Genomic DNA, 12,500 nt, shown 5'->3' on the forward strand with positions numbered 1-12,500 from the left:
GCTACGGCGTCGCCCAACATGCCATGCCACGGCCTCGGCCCGCATGCCGTGCCACGGCCTCGGCCCGCATGCCATGCCATGCCACGGCCCGCATGTCTTGCCACGGCGTTGCCAAACATGCCATGCCACGGCCTCGGCCCGCATGCCTTGCGACGGCGTCGCCCAACATGCCATGCCACGGCCACGGCCCGCATGCCATGCCACGGCCTCGGCCCGCATGCCATGCCACGGCCTCGGCCCGCATGCCTTGCTGCGGCGTTGCCCAACATGCCATGCCACGGCCTCGGCCCGCATGCCTTGCCACCGCGTTGCCCAGCATGCCATGCCACCGCGTTGCCCGGCGTGCCATGCCTTAGCCTTGGCCAACATGTCGAGCCACGGCCTCGGCCCGCATGCCATGCCATGCCACAGCCCGCATGTCTTGCCACGGCGTTGCCAAACATGCCATGCCACGGCCTCGGCCCGCATGACGTGCCACGGCCTCGGCCCGCATGCCATGCCACGGCCTCGGCCCGCATGACATGCCACGGCCTCGGCCCGCATGCCTTGCCACGACGCCGCCCAACTTGCCATGCCACGGCCTCGGCCCGCATGCCATGCCACGGCCTCGGCCCGCATGACATGCCACGGCCTCGGCCCGCATGCCTTGCTACGGCGTCGCCCAACGTGCCATGCCACGGCCTCGGCCCGCATGCCATGCCACGGCCTCGGCCCGCATGACATGCCACGGCCTCGGACCGCATGCCTTGCTACGGCGTCGCCCAACATGCCATGCCACGGCCTCGGCCCGCATGCCACGGCACGGCCTCGGCCCGCATGCCTTGCTACGGCGTCGCCCAACATGCCATGCCACGGCCTCGGCCCGCATGCCATGCCACGGCCTCGGCCCGCATGACATGCCACGGCCTCGGACCGCATGCCTTGCTACGGCGTCGCCCAACATGCCATGCCACGGCCTCGGCCCGCATGCCACGGCACGGCCTCGGCCCGCATGCCTTGCTACGGCGTCGCCCAACATGCCATGCCACGGCCTCGGCCCGCATGCCATGCCACGGCCTCGGCCCGCATGACATGCCACGGCCTCGGACCGCATGCCTTGCTACGGCGTCGCCCAACATGCCATGCCACGGCCTCGGCCCGCATGCCATGCCACGGCCTCGGCCCGCATGCCATGCCACGGCCTCGGCCCGCATGCCTTGCCACGGCGTCGCCCAACATGCCATGCCACGGCCTCGGCCCGCATGCCTTGCCACCGCGTTGCCCAGCATGCCATGCCACCGCGTTGCCCGGCGTGCCATGCCTTAGCCTTGGCCAACATGTCGAGCCACGGCCTCGGCCCGCATGCCATGCCATGCCACGGCCCGCATGTCTTGCCACGGCGTGGCCAAACATGCCATGCCACGGCCTCGGCCCGCATGACGTGCCACGGCCTCGGCCCGCATGACATGCCACGGCCTCGGCCCGCATGCCTTGCTACGGCGTCGCCCAACATGCCTTGCCACGGCCTCGGCCCGCATGCCATGCCACGGCCTCGGCCCGCATGACATGCCACGGCCTCGGCCAGCATGCCTTGCCACGACGCCGCCCAACTTGCCATGCCACGGCCTCGGCCCGCATGCCATGCCACGGCCTCGGCCCGCATGACATGCCACGGCCTCGGCCCGCATGCCTTGCTACGGCGTCGCCCAACATGCCATGCCACGGCCTCGGCCCGCATGCCATGCCACGGCCTCGGCCCGCATGACATGCCACGGCCTCGGACCGCATGCCTTGCTACGGCGTCGCCCAACATGCCATGCCACGGCCTCGGCCCGCATGCCACGGCACGGCCTCGGCCCGCATGCCTTGCTACGGCGTCGCCCAACATGCCATGCCACGGCCTCGGCCCGCATGCCATGCCACGGCCTCGGCCCGCATGACATGCCACGGCCTCGGACCGCATGCCTTGCTACGGCGTCGCCCAACATGCCATGCCACGGCCTCGGCCCGCACGCCACGGCACGGCCTCGGCCCGCATGCCTTGCTACGGCGTCGCCCAACATGCCATGCCACGGCCTCGGCCCGCATGCCATGCCACGGCCTCGGCCCGCATGACATGCCACGGCCTCGGACCGCATGCCTTGCTACGGCGTCGCCCAACATGCCATGCCACGGCCTCGGCCCGCATGCCATGCCACGGCCTCGGCCCGCATGACATGCCACGGCCTCGGCCCGCATGCCTTGCTACGGCGTCGCCCAACATGCCTTGCCACGGCCTCGGCCCGCATGCCATGCCACGGCCTCGGCCCGCATGCCTTGCCACGACGTCGCCCAACTTGCCATGCCACGGCCTCGGCCCGCATGCCATGCCACGGCCTCGGCGCGCATGCCATGCCACGGCCTCGGCCCGCATGCCATGCCACGGCCTCGGCCCGCATGACAGGCCACGGCCTCGGACCGCATGCCTTGCTACGGCGTCGCCCAACATGCCATGCCACGGCCTCGGCCCGCATGCCATGCCACGGCCTCGGCCCGCATGCCACGGCACGGCCTCGGCCCGCATGCCTTGCTACGGCGTCGCCCAACATGCCATGCCACGGCCTCGGCCCGCATGCCATGCCACGGCCTCGGCCCGCATGACATGCCACGGCCTCGGACCGCATGCCTTGCTACGGCGTCGCCCAACATGCCATGCCACAGCCTCGGCCCGCATGCCGTGCCACGGCCTCGGCCTCGGCCCGCATGCCTTGCTACGACGTTGGCCAACATGCCATGCCACGGCCCCGGCCCGCATGCCATGCCACCGCGTTGCCCGGCGTGCCATGCCTTAGCCTTGGCCAACATGTCGTGCCACGGCCTCGGCCCGCATGCCATGCCATGCCACGGCCCTCATGTCTTGCCACGGCGTTGCCAAACATGCCATGCCACGGCCTCGGCCCGCATGCCTTGCGACGGCGTCGCCCAACATGCCATGCCACGGCCTCTGCCCGCATGCCATGCCACGGCCTCGGCCCGCGTGACATGCCACGGCCTCGGCCCGCATGCCTTGCCACGACGTCGCCCAACTTGCCATGCCACGGCCTCGGCCCGCATGCCATGCCACGGCCTCGGCTCGCATGACATGCCACGGCCTCGGCCCGCATGCGTTGCTACGGCGTCGCCCAACATGCCATGCCACGGCCTCGGCCCGCATGCCATGCCATGGCCTCGGCCCGCATGACATGCCACGGCCTCGGACCGCATGCCTTGCTACGGCGTCGCCCAACATGCCATGCCACGGCCCCGGCCCGCATGCCTTGCCACCGCGTTGCCCGGCGTGCCATGCCTTAGCCTTGGCCAACATGTCGTGCCACGGCCTCGGCCCGCATGCCATGCCATGCCACAGCCCGCATGTCTTGCCACGGCGTTGCCAAACATGCCATGCCACGGCCTCGGCCCGCATGCCTTGCCACGGCCTCGGCCAACATGCCATGCCACGGCCTCGGCCCGCATGCCATGCCACGGCCTCGGCCCGCATGACATGCCACGGCCTCGGCCCGCATGCCTTGCTACGGCGTCGCCCAACATGCCATGCCACGGCCTCGGCCCGCATGCCATGCCGCGGCCTCGGCCCGCATGCCCTTCTACGGCGTTGCCCAACATGCCATGCCACGGCCTCGGCCCGCATGCCTTGCCACCGCGTTGCCCAGCATGCCATGCCACCGCGTTGCCCGGCGTGCCATGCCTTAGCCTTGGCCAACATGTCGTGCCACGGCCTCGGCCCGCATGCCATGCCACGGCCTCGGCCCGCATGTCTTGCCACGGCGTTGCCCAACATGCCATGCCACGGCCTCGGCCCCCATGCCTTGCCACCGCGCTGCCCAGCATGCCAATGCACCGCGTTGCCCGGCGTGCCATGCCTTAGCCTTGGCCAACATGCCACGCCACGGCCTCGGCCCGCATGGCTTGCCAGGGCGTTGCCCAACATGCCATGCCACGGCCTCGGCCCGCATGTCTTGCCACGGCGTTGCCCAACATGCCATGCCATGCCACGCCACGGCCTCGGCCCGCATGCCATGCCACGGCCTCGGCCCGCATGCCATGCCATGCCACGGCCTCGGCCCGCATGCCATGCCACGGCCTCGGCCAGCATGCCATGCCAAGGCCTCGGCCCGCATGCCTTGCCACGGCGTTGCCCAGCATGCCATGCCACCGCGTTGCCCAGCGGGCCGTGCCGCGGCCTCGGCCCGCATGCCTTGCGACTGCCTTGGCCAGCGTGCCATGCCTTAGCCTTGGCCTACATGCCATGCCACTGCCTTGGCCAGCATGTCGTGCCACCGCCACGGCCAGCATGCCATGCCGGTCCGTTGCCCAGCATGCCACGGCCGTGGCGGCATGGCAAGCCACGGCCTCGGCCAGCATGCCATGCCACGGCCTCGGCCAGCATGCCATGGCACTGTCTTGGTCAGCATGCCATGCCATGGCACCGCCTTGTCCAGCACGCCGTGCCGCAGCGTTGGCCAGCATGCCTTGGCCGGCATGCCATGCCAATGCCTTGGGCCAACATGGCGTGCCACGGGCTGGGCCATGCCGGTCCGTTGCCCGGCATGCCACGGCCGTGGCGGCATGGCAAGCCACGGCCTCGGCCAGCATGCCATGCCCCGGCCTCGCCCAGCATGCCATGGCACGGTCTTGGTCAGCATGCCATGCCATGGCACCGCCTTGTGCAGCGTTGGCCAGCATGCCTTGGCCGGCATGCCATGCCAATGCCTTGGGCCAACATGGCGTGCCACGGGCTGGGCGAGCACGGCATGCCACGGGCTGGGCGAGCATGCCACGCCACGGCCTTGGCTAGCAGCAAGGCATGCCACGGCCTCGGCGAGCATGCCATGCCATGCCAAGGCCAAGGCCAAAGCCAAGGCCAAGGCAGTGGGCAAGGCCAAGTCCCTGTGCAAGGCATGGCCAAGGCCAAGGCAAAGGCCAAGGCCAAGGCAAAGGCCAAGGCCGCGGGCAAAGGCCAAGGCCAAGGCCAAGGCCATGGCGTGCCACCGCCTCGATCGATCTTTTTGAACATGATTCTTTTATAATCTTACCCAAACCGTGCAACACAATTAAAAATGCACTACAATCAATTTTAAATGTCATTCCCTATTTTTTTGCAATTTTTCTGGAGCTTTTCGAATTTTTAAAGCCCTTATTTGGCATAAAAAAATCAAAATAAAATAAAAAAAATGAAAAAAATAATTTAATAATTTCTATAATTACTAGTGAATCATCCTTTAATTATGGGAATTTTTCCATAATTTTTTGACTATTTTTATTAATTTTTATTATTTTTTAAGTATTAATATCGAAATAAATTAAAATAAAATATTTTCTGTAAAAAAATATTTTTTTTAATTTTTTTTATGGTGTATTAAATTATTTCCTACAACTTTCATGTTGAAAGTTTTGGCAAAAAAACATTACTTTTTAAAAAAACCCCATTATGACTCCTCGAACATGCTTGATGTTTCCTCCTGCCAGATTGAAAAGGGCTTAACAGGCTATTATAAGGGGGGGGCACCTCCCTTGCCCAGGGCAAGGCAGTGGCAGGTACGCCCCATGTTGGGCGCGGCCTGGGCTGCGGCCTTGGGTTACATGCACTGCGGCTCGACCGCGGCCTGGGCTGCGGCCTGGGGCGGCTCGGCCGCGGCCTTGGGCGGCCTGGACCGCGGCCTTGGGCGGCCTTGCGCGGCCTGGGCGCGGCCTTGGGCGGCCTGGGCGCGGCCTTGCGCGGCCTGGGCGCGGCCTTGGGCAGCATGGCGTGGCATGCGCGCGGGCGTGGGCGGCCTGGCATGCGCGCGGCATGGGCAGCACGGCATGGCATGCGCACGGCCTGGGCGGCCTGGCATGCAGCCGGCCTGGCATGCCCGCGGCGTGGGCAGCACGGCATGGCATGCGCACGGCCTGGGCGGCCTGGCATGCAGCCGGCCTGGCATGCCCGCGGCGTGGGCAGCACGGCATGGCATGCGCACGGCCTGGGCGGCCTGGCATGCAGCCGGCCTGGGCAGCACGGCATGGCATGCGCACGGCCTGGGCGGCCTGGCATGCCCGCGGCGTGGGCAGCGTGGCCTGTGCGAATACCGCGCGCGTGGTCTTTTGACCACGGTGCGCGTGTTGCGCGCATGGTCGCGCACGCCTTTGCACGCCTTCGCACGCAACGCACGTCTAGTGATAAGAACCGCAGCCAAGGCAGCCCAGCCCCAAGGCCAAGGCCAGCAGCATGGCATGCCACGGCGAAGGCAGCCCAGCCAAAGCCAGCAGCATGCCATGCCAAGGCCAGCAGCATGCCATGCCACGGCCAAGGCAGGCCAGCCAAAGCCAGCAGCATGCCATGCCAAGGCCAAGGCCAGCAGCATGCCATGCCACGGCCAAGGCAGCCCAGCCAAAGCCAGCAGCATGCCAAGCCAAGGCCAAGGCCAGCAGCATGCCATGCCACGGCCAAGGCAGCCCAGCCAAAGCCAGCAGCATGCCATGCCAAGGCCTAGGCCAGCAGCATGCCATGCCACGGCCAAGGCAGGCAAGCCAAAGCCAGCAGCATGCCATGCCAAGGCCAAGGCCAGCAGCATGCCATGCCACGGCCAAGGCAGCCCAGCCAAAGCCAGCAGCATGCCATGCCAAGGCCTAGGCCAGCAGCATGCCATGCCACGGCCAAGGCAGGCCAGCCAAAGCCAGCAGCATGCCATGCCAAGGCCTAGGCCAGCAGCATGCCATGCCACGGCCAAGGCAGGCCAGCCAAAGCCAGCAGCATGCCATGCCAAGGCCAAGGCCAGCAGCATGCCATGCCACGGCCAAGGCAGCCCAGCCAAAGCCAGCAGCATGCCATGCCAAGGCCTAGGCCAGCAGCATGCCATGCCACGGCCAAGGCAGGCAAGCCAAAGCCAGCAGCATGCCATGCCAAGGCCAAGGCCAGCAGCATGCCATGCCACGGCCAAGGCAGCCCAGCCAAAGCCAGCAGCATGCCATGCCAAGGCCTAGGCCAGCAGCATGCCATGCCACGGCCAAGGCAGGCCAGCCAAAGCCAGCAGCATGCCATGCCAAGGCCAAGGCCAGCAGCATGCCATGCCACGGCCAAGGCAGCCCAGCCAAAGCCAGCAGCATGCCATGCCAAGGCCTAGGCCAGCAGCATGCCATGCCACGGCCAAGGCAGGCAAGCCAAAGCCAGCAGCATGCCATGCCAAGGCCAAGGCCAGCAGCATGCCATGCCACGGCCAAGGCAGCCCAGCCAAAGCCAGCAGCATGCCATGCCAAGGCCTAGGCCAGCAGCATGCCATGCCACGGCCAAGGCAGGCAAGCCAAAGCCAGCAGCATGCCATGCCAAGGCCAAGGCCAGCAGCATGCCATGCCACGGCCAAGGCAGCCCAGCCAAAGCCAGCAGCATGCCATGCCAAGGCCTAGGCCAGCAGCATGCCATGCCACGGCCAAGGCAGGCCAGCCAAAGCCAGCAGCATGCCATGCCAAGGCCAAGGCCAGCAGCATGCCATGCCACGGCCAAGGCAGCCCAGCCAAAGCCAGCAGCATGCCATGCCAAGGCCTAGGCCAGCAGCATGCCATGCCACGGCCAAGGCAGGCAAGCCAAAGCCAGCAGCATGCCATGCCAAGGCCATGGCCAGCAGCATGCCATGCCACGGCCAAGGCAGCCCAGCCAAAGCCAGCAGCATGCCATGCCAAGGCCAAGGCCAGCAGCATGCCATGCCACGGCCAAGGCAGCCCAGCCAAAGCCAGCAGCATGCCATGCCAAGGCCTAGGCCAGCAGCATGCCATGCCACGGCCAAGGCAGGCCAGCCAAAGCCAGCAGCATGCCATGCCAAGGCCAAGGCCAGCAGCATGCCATGCCACGGCCAAGGCAGCCCACCCAAAGCCAGCAGCATGCCATGCCAAGGCCTAGGCCAGCAGCATGCCATGCCACGGCCAAGGCAGGCCAGCCAAAGCCAGCAGCATGCCATGCCAAGGCCTAGGCCACCAGCATGCCATGCCACGGCCAAGGCAGCCCAGCCAAAGCCAGCAGCATGCCATGCCAAGGCCAAGGCCAGCAGCATGCCATGCCACGGCCAAGGCAGCCCAGCCAAAGCCAGCAGCATGCCAAGCCAAGGCCAAGGCCAGCAGCATGCCATGCCACGGCCAAGGCAGCCCAGCCAAAGCCAGCAGCATGCCATGCCAAGGCCTAGGCCAGCAGCATGCCATGCCACGGCCAAGGCAGGCAAGCCAAAGCCAGCAGCATGCCATGCCAAGACCAAGGCCAGCAGCATGCCATGCCACGGCCAAGGCAGCCCAGCCAAAGCCAGCAGCATGCCATGCCAAGGCCTAGGCCAGCAGCATGCCATGCCACGGCCAAGGCAGGCCAGCCAAAGCCAGCAGCATGCCATGCCAAGGCCAAGGCCAGCAGCATGCCATGCCACGGCCAAGGCAGCCCAGCCAAAGCCAGCAGCATGCCATGCCAAGGCCTAGGCCAGCAGCATGCCATGCCACGGCCAAGGCAGGCAAGCCAAAGCCAGCAGCATGCCATGCCAAGGCCATGGCCAGCAGCATGCCATGCCACGGCCAAGGCAGCCCAGCCAAAGCCAGCAGCATGCCATGCCAAGGCCAAGGCCAGCACCATGCCATGCCACGGCCAAGGCAGCCCAGCCAAAGCCAGCAGCATGCCATGCCAAGGCCTAGGCCAGCAGCATGCCATGCCACGGCCAAGGCAGGCCAGCCAAAGCCAGCAGCATGCCATGCCAAGGCCAAGGCCAGCAGCATGCCATGCCACGGCCAAGGCAGCCCAACCAAAGCCAGCAGCATGCCATGCCAAGGCCTAGGCCAGCAGCATGCCATGCCACGGCCAAGGCAGGCCAGCCAAAGCCAGCAGCATGCCATGCCAAGGCCTAGGCCACCAGCATGCCATGCCACGGCCAAGGCAGCCCAGCCAAAGCCAGCAGCATGCCATGCCAAGGCCAAGGCCAGCAGCATGCCATGCCACGGCCAAGGCAGGCCAGCCAAAGCCAGCAGCATGCCATGCCAAGGCCTAGGCCAGCAGCATGCCATGCCACGGCCAAGGCAGGCAAGCCAAAGCCAGCAGCATGCCATGCCAAGGCCAAGGCCAGCAGCATGCCATGCCACGGCCAAGGCAGCCCAGCCAAAGCCAGCAGCATGCCATGCCAAGGCCAAGGCCAGCAGCATGCCATGCCACGGCCAAGGCAGCCCAGCCAAAGCCAGCAGCATGCCATGCCAAGGCCTAGGCCAGCAGCATGCCATGCCACGGCCAAGGCAGCCCAGCCAAAGCCAGCAGCATGCCATGCCAAGGCCTAGGCCAGCAGCATGCCATGCCACGGCCAAGGCAGCCCAGCCAAAGCCAGCAGCATGCCATGCCACGGCCAAGGCAGCCCAGCCAAAGCCAGCAGCATGCCATGCCAAGGCCAAGGCCAAGGCCAGCAGCATGCCATGCCACGGCCAAGGCCAAGGCCAAGGCAGCCCATCCGAAGCCAGCAACATTCCATGGCAAGGCCAACGCAGCCCAGCCAAAGCCGGCGGCATGCCATGCCAAGGCCAAGGCCAGCCGCATGTCTTGCCACGGCCTTGTCCCGCAGCGTAGCGTGCCTTGGCCTTGGGCTAGAACATCGCATGCCACGCCCTTGGCAAGCAATCCTGTCCCTCGTGTAATTGCCATTTGGTTTGGCTTTGACTTACGTATATGTTGCCCTGCGAAATGCTTGTCCCTCGGGTAATAGCCGGTTTGGTTGCCTTTGACTTGCGAACACGTTGCTAGTGCTTTCCCCAGTGGAAGCTTGTTGGGAAAAGTATGTCCCTCGGAAGTTGCCTGTTGCGTTTGTTATTTGCATTCGAGCTATCCGATGCTTGCTGGGTTTCTCTAAGAGTTTTTGCACGTTCGTCGGGCTTTTTAATTATTTATTTACTCATAAAAATTATAATAAAATAAATTAAAAATAAAAAAATAATTAAAAAAATTACTATAATTACTAGTGCCTCATCTTATAATTGTTGGAATTTTTCTAGAATTTTTTGAGTATTTTTAGTAATTTTTATTATTTTTTAAGTATTAAAATTGAAATAAATTAAAATAAAATATTCCGGTGGCCAAATATTTTTTTATAATTTTTTTTATGGTGTATTAAATTATTTCATACAACTTTCATGTTGAAAGTTTTGGCAAAAAACCATTACTTTTTAAAAAAACCCCATTATGACTCCTCGAACATGCTTGATGTTTCCTCCTGCCAGATTGAAAAGGGCTTAACAGGCTATTATAAGGGGGGGGCACCTCCCTTAAGGCTGGCCAGCATGGCCAGGCCACAGGCCACGCCTATGCCTAGGCGGGCGCTTGGCACATGCCATCGCTTGGCTTGTGGCATTGGCTTGTGGCATCGAAACTACATAGCCAAGCACGGGATGCGTCGAGTGGCGGCCCGCGGCGGTGGCGGTGGCACGTTGGCCTAGGGCAGCATGCCATGCCACAGCCTTGGCCAGCAACATGGCATGCCAAAGCCTTGGCCAGCAGCATGCCATGCCCTGGCCTTGGCAAGCATGTCATGCCACGGCCTTGGCCAGCAGCATGCCATGCCACGACCTTGGCCAGCAGCATGCCATGCCCCGGCCTTGGCCAGCATGTCATGCCACGGCCTTGGCCAGCAGCATGCCATGCCACAGCCTTGGCCAGCAGCATGCCATGCCACAGCCTTGGCCAGCAACATGGCATGCCAAAGCCTTGGCCAGCAGCACGCCATGCCCCGGCCTTGGCAACCTTGCCAAGCCACGGCCATGGCCAGCAGCGTGCTATGCCCCGGCCTTGGCCAGCAGCGTGCCATGCCACGACCTTGGCCAGCAGCTTGCCATGCCCCGGCCTTGGCCAGCATGTCATGCCACGGCCTTGGCCAGCAGCATGCCATGCCACGGCCTTGGCCGGCAACATGGCATGCCGCGGCCTTGGCCGGCAGCATGCCATGCCGCGGCCTTGGCCGGCAGCATGGCAAGCCCAAGCCTTGGTCAGCAGCAGCATGCCATGCCAACGCCTTGGCCAGCAGCATGCCTTGCCACGGCCTCGGCCATCAGCATGCCTTGCCACGGCCTCGGCCATCAGCATGCCTTGCCACGGCCTTGTCCAGCAGCATGGCATGCCCGGCCTTGGCCAGCAGCATGTCATGCCACGGCCTTGGCAAGCATGCCAAGCCACGGCCTTGGCAAGCATGCCATGTCCCTCGGGTAATTGTACAAGTTGCCTTGCGAAATGCATGTCCCTCGGTTAAATTGCCATTTGGTTGGCTTTGGCGTGCGAACGAGTTGCCTGTGCTTTCCTTGTGGAAGCTTGTTGCGAGAAGTATGTCCCTCGAAAGTTGCCTGTTGCGTTTGTTATTTGCATTCGCGCTAACCGGTGCTTGCTCGGCCTCTCTAAATGTTTTCGCGCGTTCGTCGGGCTTCTTGGTCCTTCGGGGGGTGATTCGTTTTGGGGGGCTGGTGCACAGTGTACGTCGTGGCGCGTGAGTTGTGTTCGGTTTGTGCGAGTTGGACGGATCCCTGCCTGTGCAGCGAACTCCACTGGTGCATTCCTCCATGTCCCTCGGGTTGTCTTCGACTCGCCTTCGGGTTGCTTGCGCTTCCCTAGTGGAAGGTGCCTTGCGAAAAGCGTGTCCCTCGGGTAATTGCCATTTGGTTGGCTTTGACGTTCGAACGAGTTGCCTATGCTTTCCTAGTGGAAGCTTGTTGCGAAAAGTATGTCCCTCGAAATTTGCCTGTTGCGTTTGTTATTTGCATTCGCGCTAACCGGTGCTTGCTCGGCCTCTCTAAATGTTTTCGCGCGTTCGTCGGGCTTCTTAGTCCTTCGGGGGGTGATTCGTTTTGGGGGGCTGGTGCACAGTGTACGTCGTGGCGCGTGAGTTGTGTTCGGTTTGTGCGAGTTGGACGGATCCCTGCATGTGCAGCGAACTCCACTGGTGCATTCCTCCATGTCCCTCGGGTTGTCTTCGACTCGCCTTCGGGTTGCCTGCGCTTCCCTAGTGGAAGGTGCCTTGCGAAAAGCGTGTCCCTCGGGTAATTGCCATTTGGTTGGCTTTGACGTTCGAACGAGTTGCCTATGCTTTCCTAGTGGAAGCTTGTTGCGAAAAGTATGTCCCTCGAAAGTTGCCTGTTGCGCTTGTTACTTTCATTCGCGCTAACCGGTGCTTGCTCGGCCTCTCTAAATGTTTTCGCGCGTTCGTCGGGCTTCTTAGTCCTTCGGGGGGTGATTCGTTTTGGGGGGCTGGTGCACAGTGTACGTCGTGGCGCGTGAGTTGTGTTCGGTTTGTGCGAGTTGGACGGATCCCTGCCTGTGCAGCGAACTCCACTGGTGCATTCCTCCATGTCCCTCGGGTGATCGCCTTTAGGTTGTCTTCGACTCGCCTTCGGGTTGTCTGCGCTTCCCTAGTGGAAGGTGCCTTGCGAAAAGCATGTCCCTCGGGTAATTGCCATTTGGTTGGCTTTGACGTTCGAACGGGTTGCCTGTGCTTTCCTAGTGGAAGCTTGTTGCGAAA

Source organism: Camellia sinensis, unplaced genomic scaffold (genome assembly GCF_055761805.1).
Source record: "Camellia sinensis isolate YWXY unplaced genomic scaffold, ASM5576180v1 Unanchor6, whole genome shotgun sequence".
NCBI lineage: Eukaryota > Viridiplantae > Streptophyta > Magnoliopsida > Ericales > Theaceae > Camellia > Camellia sinensis.